The sequence below is a fragment of the Rhinolophus ferrumequinum genome, chromosome 22 (assembly GCF_004115265.2).
Source record: "Rhinolophus ferrumequinum isolate MPI-CBG mRhiFer1 chromosome 22, mRhiFer1_v1.p, whole genome shotgun sequence".
NCBI lineage: Eukaryota > Metazoa > Chordata > Mammalia > Chiroptera > Rhinolophidae > Rhinolophus > Rhinolophus ferrumequinum.
Window position 1 is genome coordinate 29,275,953 of NC_046305.1, and position 17,942 is coordinate 29,293,894.

Here is a 17,942-nt window from a genome sequence, read left to right on the forward strand (position 1 = left end):
AAATCATTTTATCTATTTGGACATCAACTTTTTATGTTTTGCAAAGACAGGGAAGAGACTTGTAAGGAAAGTTCTCAAAATCTCACTTCCTGGGAAAAATTATAATGGGCTTGCCCATGCCTCTCAGCCGATATTTTCTGTGGATGCCTGCTTGGATCGGTGGCAGAGGTCAGGACATTGTGCCTGTAGCTTTCCTGAGCCCCACCACTTCTTAGCTGAGTGACTTTGTGCAAGCCATGTTAATGTTTTTGATCAAGGTTTTTCTTTTGTAAAAGGAGAATAATGATAATCATTCTTTCTGTAATCTAGGATAGTTCTGATGATAAAATAAGATAAAGAATTCAAAATACTTTTATCATCATTATGACTAATGTTAATACTGTTTCTTAGAATTGTAGATAGGTAGCATGAGGGAGGGCCTTGGAAATTCAGCCACCACTTTTTAAAGGAGACTCTAAGCCTGAAGGAGATTAACTGGTTTACTCAAGGTAAAATGCTTCCCCTTGACCCTGACCCTGTCCTCAGCGTGGGGACTGAATGTTCTTTAGAACATGCTTTAGACTGGCCAGTCCTGTGTAGACAATGACTGACTGTTGTGTAGCATAAACTGTGTATAGACTTTGCTATGATTTGTCAGAAGTTCCTACTGTGTTTCCCCGAAAATAAGACCTAGCTGGACAATCAGCTCTAATGTGTCTTTTGGAGCAAAAATTAATATAAGACCCAGTCTTATTTTACTATAATATAAGACTGGGTACAATATAATATAATATAGTATAGTATAATATGGTCTTATATTAATTTTTGCTCCAAAAGACTCATTAAAGCTGATTGTCTGGCTAGGTCTTATTTTCGGGGAAACAGGGTGTGTAAGGACAAGTTTAGTCCCTGGGATTGGACTTTTCATGGTCATATGTTTTGTTTAAACTGATGCATTGTAAAGTATGAACCCCTGTCTTCTCTGGCCATTGCAGGATCTACTTTATTATGTTCACCTCAAGGCTCTTTCCAGGCTGAATGAGAAGTAAAGCTGAGGTAGGCAAAAGATGAAGAAAGCCATGTTTTCTCTTAATATTAGGCAAAACCAGTTTTCTTGAATCTCTTGGCCTATGACCACAGAATCCTTAAGGATCCATCTTCTAATTCTTTGGCCTTGGGCCTAGAGTATCTGCCCCTTTAAGGACCAGAGGCTCTTTGGTGACTGGGAAAATAAAGGAACCTGGTTGTCAGCCCATCTATCCCTATAGTAACTCAATGCCATGGGGATTACGAGGGCCCTATTCAGGGCCTCCCAGTTTTAAAGCCGGTATTGCATAAAGTCCCAGGCAAAGAAGTAAAACAGACACACGTGTGCTATAGAGTCAGGAAGATCCCAGGATATCTGGAGGTGAACATTACATAGATGGGAAGGACAAGCAAGTCGTTCTGGACAATGCTCAGGAATCTGGTACTGTATGGAGGGAGTGGAAGAAGACTCAGAAGAACAGGTACTATAGACTGAATATTTAAGGAGGAGAGATCTGGACTAAAAGGGCAAGTAAAGAAGTATGTAGAATGAAATCTAGAGGAAGGAAAAAGAGGGTTTGAGGATGAAGGAATAACAATATCAAGAAGATTCTAGAGCTAAGTGACAGAGTATAATAATTGAGGGCAGGGGTAGAGAGGCTTGAAGGCCTGGGAAACACAGAGAGTCCTAAGGATGATGGCTAAGGGGGACAGAGACTGAGAGGGGCAGTGGGCTGAATCTGCAGGAGATCAGGAACAATAGTGTCTGGACAACAGTGTTTGGAATAGATGGACCCTAGATGAAAACAGATGGGGGTATGGCCAAGAAATTGAGTTTTACAGAGTATAAGAAGTAGATGGGATAGCATTAGGGAATGCCAACTGCAGAATGTGGGAGAAGTGAAATTAACATGAATGAGGAGAGGTGTGGACAGAGAGGGAAAGGGCATTTTAAATCAGGAAATGACTAAGGGTGATGCACCTGAGGAAGAAGCAGAAATTGATGGACATGGCAAGAAGAAACAGTAAGAAAAGAGAACTGGGGAACTAGTACTGAATATACAGGTAGGTGATGGCTTGGAGTTAGAAACAGAGGCAAAGAGTCTGGATTCTAAAGAGGAGAAAGGGTGTTTAACTAGAGAGGTAGCACCAAGAATTAACTCATTTGTTGGGGAATAGAGATGAAGCAGAGAGCCATGTTTTCCACCAAATTCCCAGAAAGATCTGGTGGGACATGATCGCCAACTGCCTCTCCTTTTGCTAAAAATTGCTAGCTTCTTCATCCTTCTTGACCAAAGAGAATTCATGTCCATGGAGACATACACTAGAATTCTCTAGATGGTTTTCTAGAGAAGGCTGAGATAAAGGAATTATCTATCTCCATATTCTGTCTCCATATTCTTCATCATTCCTCAGACTCCTTTAGGGAGTTGACCACTACATGGACTGTGTTGTGATTTTTACTAGTCACTAGAGGTCTAACCCATTTTGAGATAGATTGGTTCTAGGTCTATTTTGTGGGGAGGCTTGAGAGGCCTGGGTAATCAATTGTACTGGGCTAGACCTAGAGTGGTTTCTTAAAGTAAGATGTGATATAAAGCAAAATTTGCCCTGTATTTGTCCTCCTTTGGCTTAATTCTCAGACTCAGTTATTACTTGGATTATCTCACTTCCTCCATCTTAGAGGATAGGAAGTGGGATGGGAAAGGAATGAGCAATCCTCAGATGGGCTCATCATCTGAAGATAGAAGAAAACAGAAGGCTTTATGAACATAAATTCTTCATTATGATGGGTTAGAAAAATGGATGAAAGGAATAAACAAATGAGCACAGGGAAAAACACCACAAGGACAAAATGTCTAGAAAAGAAGTGATGGGCCTTTTTGCCTTATAGACATGTCCATGTTGCCCTTCTTTAAAGTGTAGGGAGTTATGAGCTAAACATCTATTAGTTCTGCAGAGTGGACTATTATAACCCTGACTACAAAAAGCACCTTTTCAACCTCCCTGGGAGGTGCTGAGGGCAGGAATAAGGTGGGCTAACTCTCAGGTGTGAAATACCAAGAGGGAATTGACAGTACTTAGGAACATGAAATGATGGTATATGGAAACCATTTCTACAGGATTTTCCCACAACAGATGTTAATTACCGTATTTTGCCGTGTATAATACACACTTTTTTGCCCAAATTTGTGAGGGAAAAATAAAGATATGCATTATACATGGGTAGTACTAATTCCATATCTATATAAATGTTTTTAATTCTTTTATTTATGCTTATGAGTTAAAAGTTTAACTCTAGAAATCTATGATGATACCGGTATGCAAAATAATACCCTGGAATATGATAACTGGTTTTGTTGAACTTTCAATGAACTTGCAATGATGAAGAGTTCTCAGCCTTCTATGATGAGTAAATATAGTAAATTTGTTACCGGTACATAAAATTTCTTGTACCTTGTATTTGTTCTTGTGTTTTGTAATTATTTGTTACATAACATTTCTTGTACCACAATATGTCTAAAAAATGAATGCTAAAATTCCTTTATAATACAAAAACCAAGTAATGTAAACAAATGAAAATTTGAATTAAAAGATTTTTTTACCTGAAAGTTTGGGCAAAAAACATGGGTGTACATTATACACAGCAAAATACGTTAATGAGGTTTGGGCCATTGTAGGGACTGGGAGATAAAGTATAGCATTTAAGAACTATGCTATCCAAATGACTACTTTACTATTTTGGTCCATCTAATATCCCTTAGCATTTGAAACATGGACTAGTTTAATATTGTCAATAATAGTCTAATAACTGTTATGTCTCTGAATATTAGAGAACTTGACTTAATATTAGGTCTCTGAATGTTAGGTCTCAGAGACTTTGACTTACAGACAGAGCCATGTCTGCAGGAAAACAACAAAATGTCTGTTGGCCTCCACCTGCAGACAGAGCCAAACTTGCGATAACAGCAAATGCTGCAAAACAGCTACTGGCTATAGGCAGTCAGCATTTTCTGTTCAAACAATGCTACCCTGTCAGTACTGCCCCTATATAACCCTCTTCACCCCCTCCTCAGGGCTGCAAGTCTCCTTTAGACATGTAGCCTGGGCTGTAGCCATCTTTTGCTCAGCCTGATAAACTTTTGTCTCTTGCAATAAAAACTTTCTTAACTTGCTTGACCATGCACATTCCTTTACCGGCCACCTATCAATAACTATGTATGGTATCAGGTGGGTACTAGACTTATTGGGGTGATCACTTTATAAGTTATATAAATATCTAATCACTATGTTGTACACCTGAACCTAATATAATATTGTATGTCAATTATAATAGAAAATTTTTTTAAAAAATTGAAAAAAGAAACACAGACTAGTTGGTAGCTTTACGGAAACTTTGATTAGGACCATAGTAGGAGGTTAATTGTTTTTGTTTCTGGGCCAACAGGAATTTATTTTTTTTTTTTGGCATTTATCATATGTATCCCACCAATGCTTTATGAATAAAATAATGAATGAGTATTACCAGTTTGCCTGTGGGGTCAAAGAGTGGGACTCAATTAGAAGTATGAGTAATGTTTGAATCACAGATCTTTGGAGAATTAAATAAGTACAAAAAATTTTTGGAAGGGAATGTATGTGTCTTCTTAAGTGTTTACATAAACACAAATGACATACCTAGCTTAAAAGAAGAAAAAGATGTACTGTGGGGACAGAATCCCAGAGAGCAGTTTCCAGGTTCTCGGCCTCGCGTGGAAAGGTACTGGCTCAGTTATTAGATTACAGCCATCAGCTGTAATCAGATGGCCATCCACTGTGTCTGGGTGGCCATCAGCTGTTACCGGTTAGCCATTAGCCACTAATATAGCTGCCGTGGCTGCATTGGTTGGTTGGTTGGTTGGCAGAGAAGTGGATGGTGGATTGCGGCTATCAAGTGGGGTTAGCAAGCATGGATGGTGGGTTGCAGATCATGTAGATCCTATTTCCTGTGTCTCGCCCAGTCACCAGCAAGACTGGAGTGCAGGAGGACCCCTCGTTGGGATACTAGCAGATGTTTGCTTTTTTGTCTCGACCAGCCACCATCAAGAATATAGTGGTATGAACCCCTTATCCATGGTTCCATTGATGTTCTTTTTGGCCTCATCATATCCCACATTCTTGTGTGGGGAGTGGAGCCGAGACCCTGCATGACATGTACTGTCTTCAGTCACTTTGAATGGCTTGACCTCATCATTCCTGCCCCTCCCTTTAAAACTTCCACTCTCTTTGATTGCTTCCCTTATTTAAATTGAAAATCTAGTTTAGAGACATTATTCATACTTATCAAGAAGCTTTATCTGTTTTATGGTTGATAAAGTGAAACCAGAAATGTCAGAGAGACATCTCTTATTTGAGAAAAGCCCTCAGACAAAGTCCAGAGTATTTTTGTTGATATAGATTAGTAGTATAAGCGGTCCTGGAAAGACTTGTTGAGGAGGAGTGTTTTTTGCTACACTGGAGAGATTGCTGTTGGGGGTGGAAGGTAAAGGAAAGATAAAGGAAGGGTGGGTGTTTAAAAAGAAGGAGGCAGCTCAGACAATGGAGTCAAGAATTATAACTCGTGGAACGGAGGAAGGAAGAGGACAAAACCTCGAACCAGCTAATCTTTAGGAATAGCATTTATTATTACCCTCAGTTTATAATGTAGAAATGGAAAATTGAGGAGTTAAGTAATTTTCTCAGGGTTTTGAAGCAAGTAAGCTGCACAGCTTGTATTGAGGCTGGATCTTTTTACTTCCAGTCTTATGGTCTTGGTGTTAACTCAGAAAATTGACACCTTATTTGGTGGACAATAAGATTGATGTTGTCTTTTCTCCCACATGTTTTCCAGAGTAGTTGCTACATGGGAATTTGCCTACAGGATCCTGAGGGTAATACCATGTCACCTATTTATCTCTCATTATTGTATCCCCAATGATGAGTGAGAGCATTGCAAACAATGAATGAAGTTGCTGGAGGGAGTTGGAGAGCTGGACTCTTCATTTCAGCTTGTGGAGAACACATGATCTCTAAAGAGGCAGTGAAGCTTTGGGCAAAACTTGGTCTGGGGGTGGCCGGTTAGCTAAGTTGGTTAGAGCATGGTGCTGATAACACCAACGTTGCTGGTTCGATCCCTGCATGGGCCACTGTGAGCTACACCCTCCTTAAAACAAACAAACAAACAAAAAAACTTGGTCTGACAGATTTCTTGGTTATAGAACAATATCTTTATGAAGAGCAGAAGGTGTGTGTCTGTGTCTGAGAGAACAGTGATGGAGCCTGGTGGGAAGTGTTGTGAGACTCTGTATTTCATCCATGTGGTTCATGGCTGGCCAGTGGGGTTGAGCTTCCCTGTACAGTCACATGGACCTCCTGATTAGTTCTTTAACTAGCACCTTTTTACTAGACACTCAATACAATTTCTGGTTAGCACTGAGTTCTGTGTCAGGTTGTTGAGTTGTCTAGGATAGATATGTTAAGAAAGGCCTATTCTATCCTTTCTTTATTATATACATCATCAGTTTTACTTTTCTGAGCCCCCATCTCGAGGTCCTAGATAGAAGGCAAGTTTGGTTGGAGTGGCTGCTTTTCCCCAGGTGTTACAGTCTTCTCCTTATATCCCAACCTGAATGACTGAATCACCTTCGTCCTGTTCTGTCTCAGATCTCATTCTTGGGGCTATATGAATCAGTAGGGAAGTGTGAGATATCAGTGATTAGTGCTTATAGTATTAGACTTAGAAGGGCCCTGAAAGATCTTTCAATCTAACACTTCATATTGTCCTAATCTTCACTTGGCTGTCACTTTGTCTCACAGTTTAGAAAGAACTAGCTTGAGTTATGATTGGAGTCAGTTGGCAGTATCCAGATCTATGAGCCATAGAAGCACACACTGTGACAGGAGGAGGGAGTCTGAGCCAGCTTCCTGCTTTTATTGTAACCTTTGAGTGGGAGTGCTATGGTGAACACTGAATCAAAGTCTTTAAATTAATGCGTTGTCATTGGAGTATAGAGGCCAGTTGTCCCCTGATGTATCTGGGAATCAAATAGGAAAAGGTGAACTGAAGGTGAAGTAAAGAGGACTTAGATTAGGCATTCAGAAGAACTGACACAGTGGAAACTATAACCAACAGTGATTATGGGATTGTCTTCTGTAGGAGGCTTTTAAAAATAGCAACTATTTTCTTGGATCTGGGCTGGTATGGAGACCTTTATACATGGTTATAGAGAAATGGTCATTTTGATTTTCCTAGGAGGCCTCTAGAAAGCCCACACAGCTGAGAAATCCTCATTCTTTGAATTAGGCAGCGCTGGGAGGAAGAATGGCAGAGAGTTAGAGCTAGGGAAGATGGGGGAGGGGAAGCAGGTATTCATAGAGGTCTGTGTGAGGACCATCTGTATTTCATTAGGGAGCTGCGCTCTCACCCTCCTCCCTATATGCATGTTCCCTCTCTCTCCTCCCTCCACCCCACCTCCGCGCGCGCGCGCACGGACGCACACACACACACACACACACACACACACACACACACTCACCACTGTTTCGTCTCCTCCTCCATCCTTAATTCTAGTGAAGATGGTGAAGGAACACCGCATCAGACTCCCGGTACCTCTTCCCTAGGCTTGACAGATACAGCTCTCAAAGCTGAGAACTTGACCAGTCTCCTGGAACCCAGCTTCCCTGGCAGTCTCTGCCGCTGTTCACGCTGTTTCTTTACAGAAGCAGTTCCTTTGTCTCAGGGATCAAGGATTTTCCTTAATTCCCTAGCTTTGCTCAGCCCGTCTGAGAATAGCTTGACTGGGATGAAACCACAGTGAAGGAGAGGGGGTGGAGGTAGATGTGGCTTCTCATTGCTCTGCTGGACAGAGTGTGCTCTGCTTAGTTAGCATGAGAATAGGGAGGTTTTCTCTGTATCCTCTTTTAGGGATCGAGAGGAAAGGAGAGCTAAGGTTCTAGCTCTGTCCTACTCCATCAGAGACTCTGGGACTCAGCAAGTGACTATAATCACATTCCTCCTATCCTCTGAGGACCTCAGGCCCCACAGTATTGAGAAAAGCTTTGATGGAGCCGGCTGGTGGATCTCCACTCCAGATTTTCCAGCTGTCCCTGTCCCCCCACCGCTGAGAGAGCAGGATGCTGAGATGACTCCGTGATGCAGAAGGTATGTGCTTTTTCAGTTCTGGTGCTGATGCTATGTGTGTGGTGAGGTCTCTGTGGCGCAATGGACGAGCGCGCTGGACTTCTAATCCAGAGGTTCCGGGTTCGAGTCCCGGCAGAGATGATCACCTGGCAGGTACCCCTTTCATTTTGTATGCTGTCATGCTAGGTTTATAATTATATTTATCCCTCTCTGGAGGCTCTAGTGCAGAGAAAGGAAACCACTTTCCTTGGGAATCCTGGACCTCCTCTCCTTTACCCTCCCACCTTTGATTCTTTCTCTTTTCCTCCCTTACTGATTTTCATAGTTAGTGAAGGCTCAGATGTCTGCTGCATCTCTCTACTCAGACTGAATAATACAGCCTTTGCATCCTTTGCTTCACTGATGACTGAGATGCCAGGTCACTGGTTCTTGGACCACTATAGTTTGCTCCTTTTGCCTCTGTAAACACAAGAAGGCAGATTTTCCCATCTGCCAATAAGGAAATGTCCAGTAATCCTGTAAGGTAACACCTCTCTTGACCTAGATAGATCAGGAGATGGATGGGGTCATGCAGATGATAATTTCTTGTGCTATCTTTGTCAACTATATTTACATTCCTAGGGCTTTTTGTGCTAAAGCTCATCATGCATTTCCTCATCTACAAGGTGAGATGTAATCATTGCTCTTTGTCTCAGTGGAATAAACTACACAGCAGCACACTAATTACTAGTGGCAGATGAATTTGTTCCCAGAAACTCAAAGTTCTTATACTTAAATGCTCTTTACTGTGAAAAGTTTACAGCCTTTCCTGTTTGCAGAGCAACTTTGAGGGTTGTATCTAAATGTTATTTTCATAATTCCCAGTTTCCAACAAGCCATCTTCTCACCACCTCTCTCATCTTGCATTCATTTTTGCTCTCTTTCCCTGTCTCGCCTTCAGCAAGATTGGCAAGGAGCTTGGGTTTCTATTTTGGGCTGGTCTGGCTCTTTCTCCCTTGCATATCACAGCCTCCATCCAGCCTATTAGCTAGAGGGTGCCACCCAAGTCAGGAATTGACCTCCACCTCCTGTGAACCCAGGAAACCTGAGAAGACACACTCCTCCTCCCACTGCTGGGGAGTGAGCATCTTGCTCACACGGGACTCTGGACATGTGACCAGAGGATACAGTCAGCCGTGGATTGGGCTCTGAGAAAGCTGGGGTGGGGTGAAGGGGGAAAATCCACACATGGTTTAATCATACAAACACCATGCCAAAAGGTAGGAGTTGATAGGGCAGAAAGGAAGACTCTGGAGGGAGACTGATTTTTTTTGTCTTTAGGACACGTGCACGTTTTTAGCAAATTGAAACTCCTGAAATTTGAAGTAATGAGGTACTTTAAAGGACTTAACAATTCTTGTAGGAAGAGCCCGCATGGCTTTCCTTCTTTGAGTTATCTTGGTGGAATGCAAATTCAGATATTAACTACCTCCATAAGCCTCATTGGACATGCCCTTTGGAGGATACTGCTGTGGACCAGAAATCGCTGCACAGACCCTTCTGGAACTTGTCTTTTATTATTATTAGCTCAGCCTCTGGTAGATATTTTACTTTAAGCTCTGGCCTGAAAGGAAAAATTGGTGTGTGTGTGAGAGGGGATGGAGGATGGGGGCATTTTAGGGAAGTGGCCTGTCACATTTTTCAACCATATCTAGACTACTCCATCTTTCTAGTTCCCCCTGTATCATTGTATTGCAATGAGGCTGCTCAACAATAATGAGAAGTAAGGAGGTTGTCCCTCTATCACTGTTAAAGGTTGGGGCAAATGTCTAGGTCCATTATGGCCCACATTAAGGTTTGTTCAGTGCCAGAAGCTTTCTAGAAATAAAGACTTCATGAAATTTTGGGAGTGTGGGCTGAGAACTGAGAGGGGATGTGTGCCCAAGTAGGCATCAAACTGATATTTGTTCAAATGTTTGATCAGGGTGCAATGTAGCCAGCTCCTTTGGTGGAGTTCTATGCCAGTGAGAATTAAACCCCAAAGATAATCCCTCAAACCTGATTTTTGCCAATCATTTTTATTTTCTAACTAGGAATCAGAAGACCTTGGTTTGAGTTGCAGCTTTTCCAAGTTGCTAAACCTCTCTGAACTTTAATTTGCTTGTTTATAAAAACAAGATTTTATTATCTATCCTCCAAATGTGAAAATGAATGAGAAAGTCCATTATACAGCTATGTACAGATATAGAGGCTATGTTAGCATTCTAGTTGCTTTTGCCTTTCTCTCCTCAACATGTGGGAAAGGTGCTTGGCTGTAAAGTGGGGAATAAAGGATATGAATGATCAGCCCCTGCCTGGAGCATCCAGGGTGACTGTATGCCTTCAGTTGGAGCTGATGCTGACTTGTGCTATCCTAAGAAAGAGGGTAAATTGGACTTTTCTAGCTAGTGGAGTCCTTCAGAGGGCAGATGGTCCCTCTGTGCGTTAGCTAGGGGCTTCATCTCAGCAGGTAGGTTGAGGTCCTTGCTGGCTACACTACTTAAGGGAGCCGGAAGCTTCCACTGACTCAAATATCACCCAGCCTTCAGCCCCCTCAGTCTCTGAGAAGTGCTGTTTCAGGGACTTCAAGAAGAATATCACAAGACTGGGGTTAAGATTTTCCACATTGGTAAAATTTTCTCTATATGTTGTAACACCTTTCTTAATACATGAGAGCTAACTCCTAATTTATGAATGCCATAATTACTATATTTTAAAGATATAAAATAAGGATGAGTGTTTTTTTTTTTCTAAAGTTACTTCACTCAAATGCTTCAGAGGTTTGGAGCTCATCCTTAATTACAAAGTATGCCAGCAGGATGTATTTTATTTACTATTGTATTCTCAGTGCCTGAAATATGGTAGGCATTTGATGGACATATTTGGAAGAATTGATGTTTAGATTGGCTATAAATCATGTAGATAGGAAAGAGAAAGAGACATAGCTCCTAGGGATAATGAACATAGGCAATATCTTCATATATTAATTCATTTACTTTACAAACATTCATGAAGTGCCCATTTTGTGCCACTTTCCAAGTTCCAGGCACTGAGATCCAAAATAGCAGTGCCCACCTCCGTCATGGAGTGCTTATTTCCTTGGCAAAGACAAAGAATAGATCGGTAAATAACATGATCATAGAATTGTAAGTAGAGACACTTATCCACAGTTTCACTTTCCTTGGTTTCAGTTTCCCATGGTTAACTACGGTATGAAAATATCAAATAAAAAATTCCAGAAATAAACAATTCATAAGTTTTAAATTGCACGCCATCCTAAGTAGCGTGATGAAATCTCGCACCATCCCACTCCATCCTGCCTGGTATGTGAATCGTCCCTTTGTCCAGCATGTCCATGCTTTGTACACTAACCTCCCATTAGACACTTAAGAGCATCTCAGTTATCAGATCTACTGTCATGGTATCACAGTGCTTATGTACAGGTAACCCTTATTTTACTTATTAAGGGTCCCAAATCCATTCACATAACTTTTATTACAGTATATTGTTACAATTGTTCTATTTTATTATAGTTATTGTTAATCTCTTACTGTGCCTAATTTTAAATTAAACTTTATGGTAGGTATGTATGTACGTATAGGAAAGAACAGTATTTGAGTATGTTGGGTTTGGTACTATCCATCATTTCAGGCATCCACTGAGGTCTTCAAATGTATCCCCCATGGATAAGGGAGGACTAGTGTACATGAACGTAACTGATGGTAAGAGGTAGCAGTTGTGAAGCATGATGGTCACAGAAGACCTCTCTCAGGAGATAACGTTTGAGTGAAGAATGAATGAAGCAAAAGAGATCAATGAGAGATAGAAGATAGGCATTCCAATCAGAAAAACAAGAAGAGACCCTGAGGTGGGCTTGATGGCTTTGGGGGAAAACACAAAGGTCAGCATGACTGGAGTGGAGGGAGCGAGGGGGAGATTTAGGTTCAGAGATTAATATGGGCATGCCATATAGGACAATAGTCTCAACTCTATCACATCAAAATGTGCCTTGTATAATACGTTTAGTATTTTCTCACTTCTCCTTTACTATCCTGCAATGAAATTCCTAGGTACGATAACATTCCTACACACATAATTAAAAGAAATAAATCTTAGGTGTAATATGAGAGAAATAAAAGGAAATAAATTTGTAATAATATATATTTGAATATGTAAATGATACACTAGCAGTCTTGTATCTGTATGAACTTATTTTCAATGAAACAGATACATTTATACTTATTTATATTTATATGTGCATTTATATTTATACCAATGCTAGCACGTTGCATTGCTGACACATATCACAAAGCATGTTATTTACCATCAGTGTTGTGATTTTCCAAACTGCTGAACACTTCTTGATAAATTTATGATTAAAACAATTTAAATCTTCTTGCAAAATACACAGTATTTTTAAGGATATTTATTAGGTTGGTGCAAAAGTCATTGCGGTTTTTGCAATTATTTTTAACCTTTTAAACCGCAATTATTTTTGCACCAACCTAATATCCTTAAATACACAGAATATTTAAGAAAGTTTTAAACCATGCGGAAAACTCTGTATATTTATTTGTAAAAATGAATTCGATTCTAGGCTCAGATGCCAACAACTAGATTTCTAGTAGGTCATTTAAAAGAGAGACAACACGGGGCAAGTCTTCTTCATGTAAGATGCACCTGCACATTGTAGGACACAAAAATCCCAGCTACCCTTCCTGTCTTCTAATAGTGGTCCCCAGTCATTGTGAAAACAAAAACGACTCCACCAGATTTTCAAACCACTTCTTAGAGGCGATTCCAGACCCATTGGCAAGTGATGAATAAGGCTTTTAGGTCGAGCTTCCCTATGTGTTAATGAAAACCATTAGTGAGTTTCAGCAGAGGAGTGAAGGAATTTGATTTGTGTTAAATGGCTAATTTTAGCTATTGGTAGAGAATAGACTGGGTTAGGGATGGGAGCAGGTTTTCAGGTCTGCTGGACTCGAAGCCTTTTAGAAGTAGCCGAGAGTGGTGTTCCCAAGTGGTGCCCACCTACAAAAGTGATTTATTATCTCTGGAGGGCTGACCTGGCATGGATCACTTATATTGTGTGTGGGAACTAGTTATTTTGATTTATTGTCATTATAATGGTTGTTATCTACTAATGAAAATGTTTATTTTGTTTGTATTTAAAAGCTGTAGTAAATTGAACTTACTCCCCCAAATACTATTTCAGTGTTTATGTCCTTAGTAGTTCCTATAAATTATAATGGAATAGAATATCTTTAACTTTTCTGTGTCCTCCTTGGAACTTGGATCTTTTGCTTGTAATGTTGTTCTGTGATGGTTCTGTTGAGAGTACAGATTGTGAGACATGGAGACATTTATAATAAGAGAAGTTGAAAACATGAGCATAGTGGAAGAAGCAACTGCATGGGAATGATGTGGACTTGGGTCTGCATCTGAGGCCTATCTCTTTACTCATACAACTGGGCACACACTAGGTCTCTTGAGCCTTGGTTTCCTTATCTAGAAAATGATCCAATATAATAATACCTAGAATTAAATAAAGGAAAATATGAAAGTGTCTGTATAGTTATATACAGGTGCAAAAACAATGTTACCACAGACAGTTCTTTCAAACAGTCTTCAGATTGCATGTATCATGCTAGTTTCTTAGAGATTGTGGGTTTGCGGACTTATCCATGGACTTCATATTTCTTACCCTTGAAAATGCTTGGGCAAAGTGCAGTGCTAGGGAAAGTAAAAAATGTATAATATATCTTGAGTAGCAGTTACCCTCCAAGAGAACTTTCTGTTTCCTGCAGTCATGGTGGGAGCCCTGAATTTCTCTCTCGGGCTATGTGCATAGAAACTTTGCAGCAATCCTTAGTCCAGCCCCAGGAACAAAGTTTCACACGCCCTGTGGAGAAGGTCACGTGAAGCCTCTTCTGCAGGGAGCAATGCAGGGTGTTAATGACAGGGATGAGGGCAAATGTGTCTATCTAGAGAAGGCAGGTAGGTGTCTCTAGAGATGGAATTAGACTAAAGACAAATTCCTGGAGAGGTGGGAGGAGAAAGGAGACCAGAGCTCGGTTTCTGTGTGCCTGGCCCGGAGCCTTTTCTGGGAGTCTTCCCTGCCACGGACACAGCTTAGTCCTGAGTCTCAGTCCTGAGTCTCTGGAATCACCAATAACTCCTAATAATCTTTTCCATCCTTCCTTTTGCTACATCTACAGGCCACTTTTGAGGAAGGAAATGGTGCCATTCAAAATAACAGACAATTTAGAACTAATTATGTTTGTTTTGAAGGAATGTGAAACTTTTTTGTTTTCAAATTATGTACAAACTTCTAATAGTACTTTTTAAATTTTTGTACTTAAGTGTGCCCCTAATAGAAGGAGAATGATTGCTTACCCCTAGATGTCAAGAAGCAGAGCCTAAAGTGACCTTTGTCAAGTATAACATTCCTTCGAAGTCTTATATTTTATGCTACATTATAGTACAATTTTGAGTTATACAGCATCATGCTTGCACTTTTTTAAATACAAAAATTATCTGGCCCAAAATCTTATAGTAAAAGTGATGCCTGGCATACCCCACATATTGTTGCCTGGCATAACCTAGGTATAAAAACGCAGCAATAAATTAATATTAAAAATGAGTTTGTGATCCCAGAGTATCCACTCAGAGATGAGGAGGAGATAGTCCAGAGTCAGGTTAAGTAGATAGAAACCTGACAGAGTAAACAGTAATTCATTTATTCATTCAGCAAATATTTGTTTAGTATCTACTATGTGGGAAGCATTGAACTAGGTACTGGGATGGAATGGTGAGCAAAAAGAGACAGAGTGATCACACAAATATACGTAAAATTGCAACTATGAGCGAAAGAGAGATCTATGGAGCAAAGAAAGTTTGGGGAGCTGACTGACCTCTTCAGAAGAAAGCTTCTTCCAGGAACTTTCTCTTGACTTGAGTATGAAAGATCAGTAGGAAATAACGAGGTAAAGAATGAAGGAAAGAGCTTTTTCAGACAAATAGGGAGCACAAAGGTCTCTTGTGTTGGGAAGGAGAACAAAGGACTGAAGAGCAAGCGTAGTTTGACTACAGAAAATGAGGCAGAAGGTGGTGAGAAATGATGTTGGAGAGAGAGGTAGGAGTCTGACCCCACAGGGCATTATAGTTCCTGTAGGGGGTTTTGTCTGTATCCAAAAGACAAGGGAAAACCACTGAAGGGTTTTAAGCCAGAGAAAAACATGCTTAGATTTGCATTTCAGAAATATTACTCCAGCTGCTGCTCCAAGTACAGAGAGGAAAGGTGCTGGGGTAGATGCTGGAGTTGAATTAGTAATTACCACCAATAGTTGTGAGAAGTGATATTAGCTTCAATTAGGGGGATGATGATGGTGTTGGTGGTGGTAATGGTGGAGGTAGAAGAAGATAGGTTTTAGAGTACTTGTGAGCTGGGTCATGGTCTAAATTGATGGTTTGATTTGGGGGACTCATCTGCATGTTAGTGGAATTTGAAGCCATAGTATGAATGAAACACCTAGGAGAAAGTGTAGAGTGAGAAGAAAGACTTAAAAATGAGCTAAGAAGAACTTCAACATTTGATAAGAGAGAGGAGTTAGAAAAGCAGTGGCCAAGAGGTAGGAGGAAAACCAGAACATTATCAATTTCAAAGCCATGGGAAGGGAATGTTCAAGAAGGGACTTGATTGGACACCACGTGTTTCTGAGAAGTCAAGAATGATTATCACTAAAAACTACCTATTAGATTAAGTGGTATGGAAATAAGTTGTTTCAGTTTCTATGGAGTACCACAGCAAGAAACCAGACTGAAATGGACTGCAGAGGGAATAAGAGGTGAGGACATTGAAGAAATGCAAATAGGCAACTCTTAGAAGTTTGGTTGAGAGGGATGAGGAGCAGGTGGTGACAGGAGGCAAACAAAATATTTTTTTGTTTTTCCTTATTTTAAAACTTTAAATTATGGAAATTTTCAAACAAAATTAGAATAGTGTTATGAACCCACTTGTACCCATCACTCAGTTTTAACAGTGATCAACACTTGAACAAACTTGTATCTATACCGCCACCCATTTAATTTTCTTTTTAGTGGGAGAGACAAGCTAATTTGAAAGCTATTGGGAAAGAATTTGTTGAAAGGAGAGTTTGAATATTTGAGAGAGAGAGGAAAAAAATAGGCATAAGTGATAGCCAAGGTTTCTGAGAAGGTGAGAGGGACACAGGAGAAGGGATTAACTTTAGGAAACTGGGGAGCCAGCTCCTCTATTGCCATAGGAGAGAAAGTGGGTGAGGTGGTATGATGTGTGCACATGTATATTTACATGTTTAATATCATCTGGCAAATAAGAAAATGTAACCTGATGATGGAGGTAGCTTCTCTTATTCCTCTTCTTTTATTATTTTTTCCTCTTCTCCATCTTTTATTATTTTTTTATTTTTTAAAGATTTTTATTAAAATATAGCTAACATAAAATATTATATTAGTTTCAGGTGTACATCATAGTTATTCAACAGTACCCACCTGGCACTATACATAGTTATAACCATATTTTTGATTATATTCCTTATGCTTTACTTTACATCCCATGAATATTTTATAACTACCAGTTTATATTTCTTAATCCCTTTACCTTTTCCACCCTACCCCAACACCCTCCCATCTATCACCCTAATAAATCTAGTACCCATCTGACACCATAGTTATTACAATATTATTGACTGACTATATTCCTTATGCTAGTCCCTACATTCCCATGACTACTGTGTAACAACCAATCTGTACTTCTTAATCCCTTCCCCTTTTACACCCATCCCCCAACACTCCTCCCATCTGACAACCATCAAAATGTTCTCTGTATCTATGAGTTTGTTTTTCTTTCATTTGTTTATTTCATTCTTTAGATTCCACTTCTTTGTTCTTTAGAAAACATATTACATTTGTCTTTCACTCTCTGACTTACTACACTTAGCACAATACCCTCTAGGTCCATCCAGGTGATCATAGATGGTAAGATTTCATTATTTTTTACAGCTGAGTAGTATTCCATTGTATATATGTACCATCTCTTTTTTTCCATTCATCCATTCAGGGACACCCAGGTTGCCTTCATATCTTGGCTATTGTAAATAATGCTGCAATGAACATATGGATGAGCACATCCCCTTGAAGTAGCAGTTTCTTCAGATAAATACCCAGAAGTGGGATTACTAGGTCCTTCTTTGTCTCACGTTTTAGTCTTTGTTTTAAAGACGATTTTGTCTGGTTTAAGTACTGCTACCCCAGTTTTTTCTCTTTGTTTCCATTTTGATGTAATATCTTTTTCCCAGCCCTTTACTTTCTGTCTGTATGTGTGTTTCAATCTGAAGTGAGTCTCTTGTAGGCAGCATATGTAAGGGTCTTGTTTTCTAATCCATTCAGCCCCCCCCCCATCTTTTGATTGGAACATTTAATCCATTCACATTGAAAGTAATTGTTGATAGGTATTTAGTTCTTTTCATTGTATTATTCATACTTCTTTATTTTTATTTTTGTCTTTAAGTGGTCCCTCTAAGATTCCTTGTAATACTGGTTTGGTGGTGATGAACTCCTTTAGCTTTTCCTTGTCTGGTAAGCTCTTTATTTTTCCTTTGATTCTAAGTGATAGCTTTGCTGAGTAGAATAATTTTGGTTTTTAGGTCTTGGCTTTTCATCACTTCGAATAAATTGTGCCAATCTCTTCTGGCCTGCAAAGTTTCTGTTGAGAAAT

At 39.9% G+C, this 17,942-nt stretch overlaps 1 non-coding gene across 1 annotated transcript; it reads left to right on the top strand.

Annotated features, from left to right (window-relative positions):
• Positions 1-8,231: 8,231 nt before the first annotated feature.
• TRNAR-UCU (transfer RNA arginine (anticodon UCU)) lies at positions 8,232-8,305 on the top strand. The gene has a single exon. It is a non-coding gene; the product is annotated as a tRNA-Arg (tRNA).
• Positions 8,306-17,942: the final 9,637 nt, after the last annotated feature.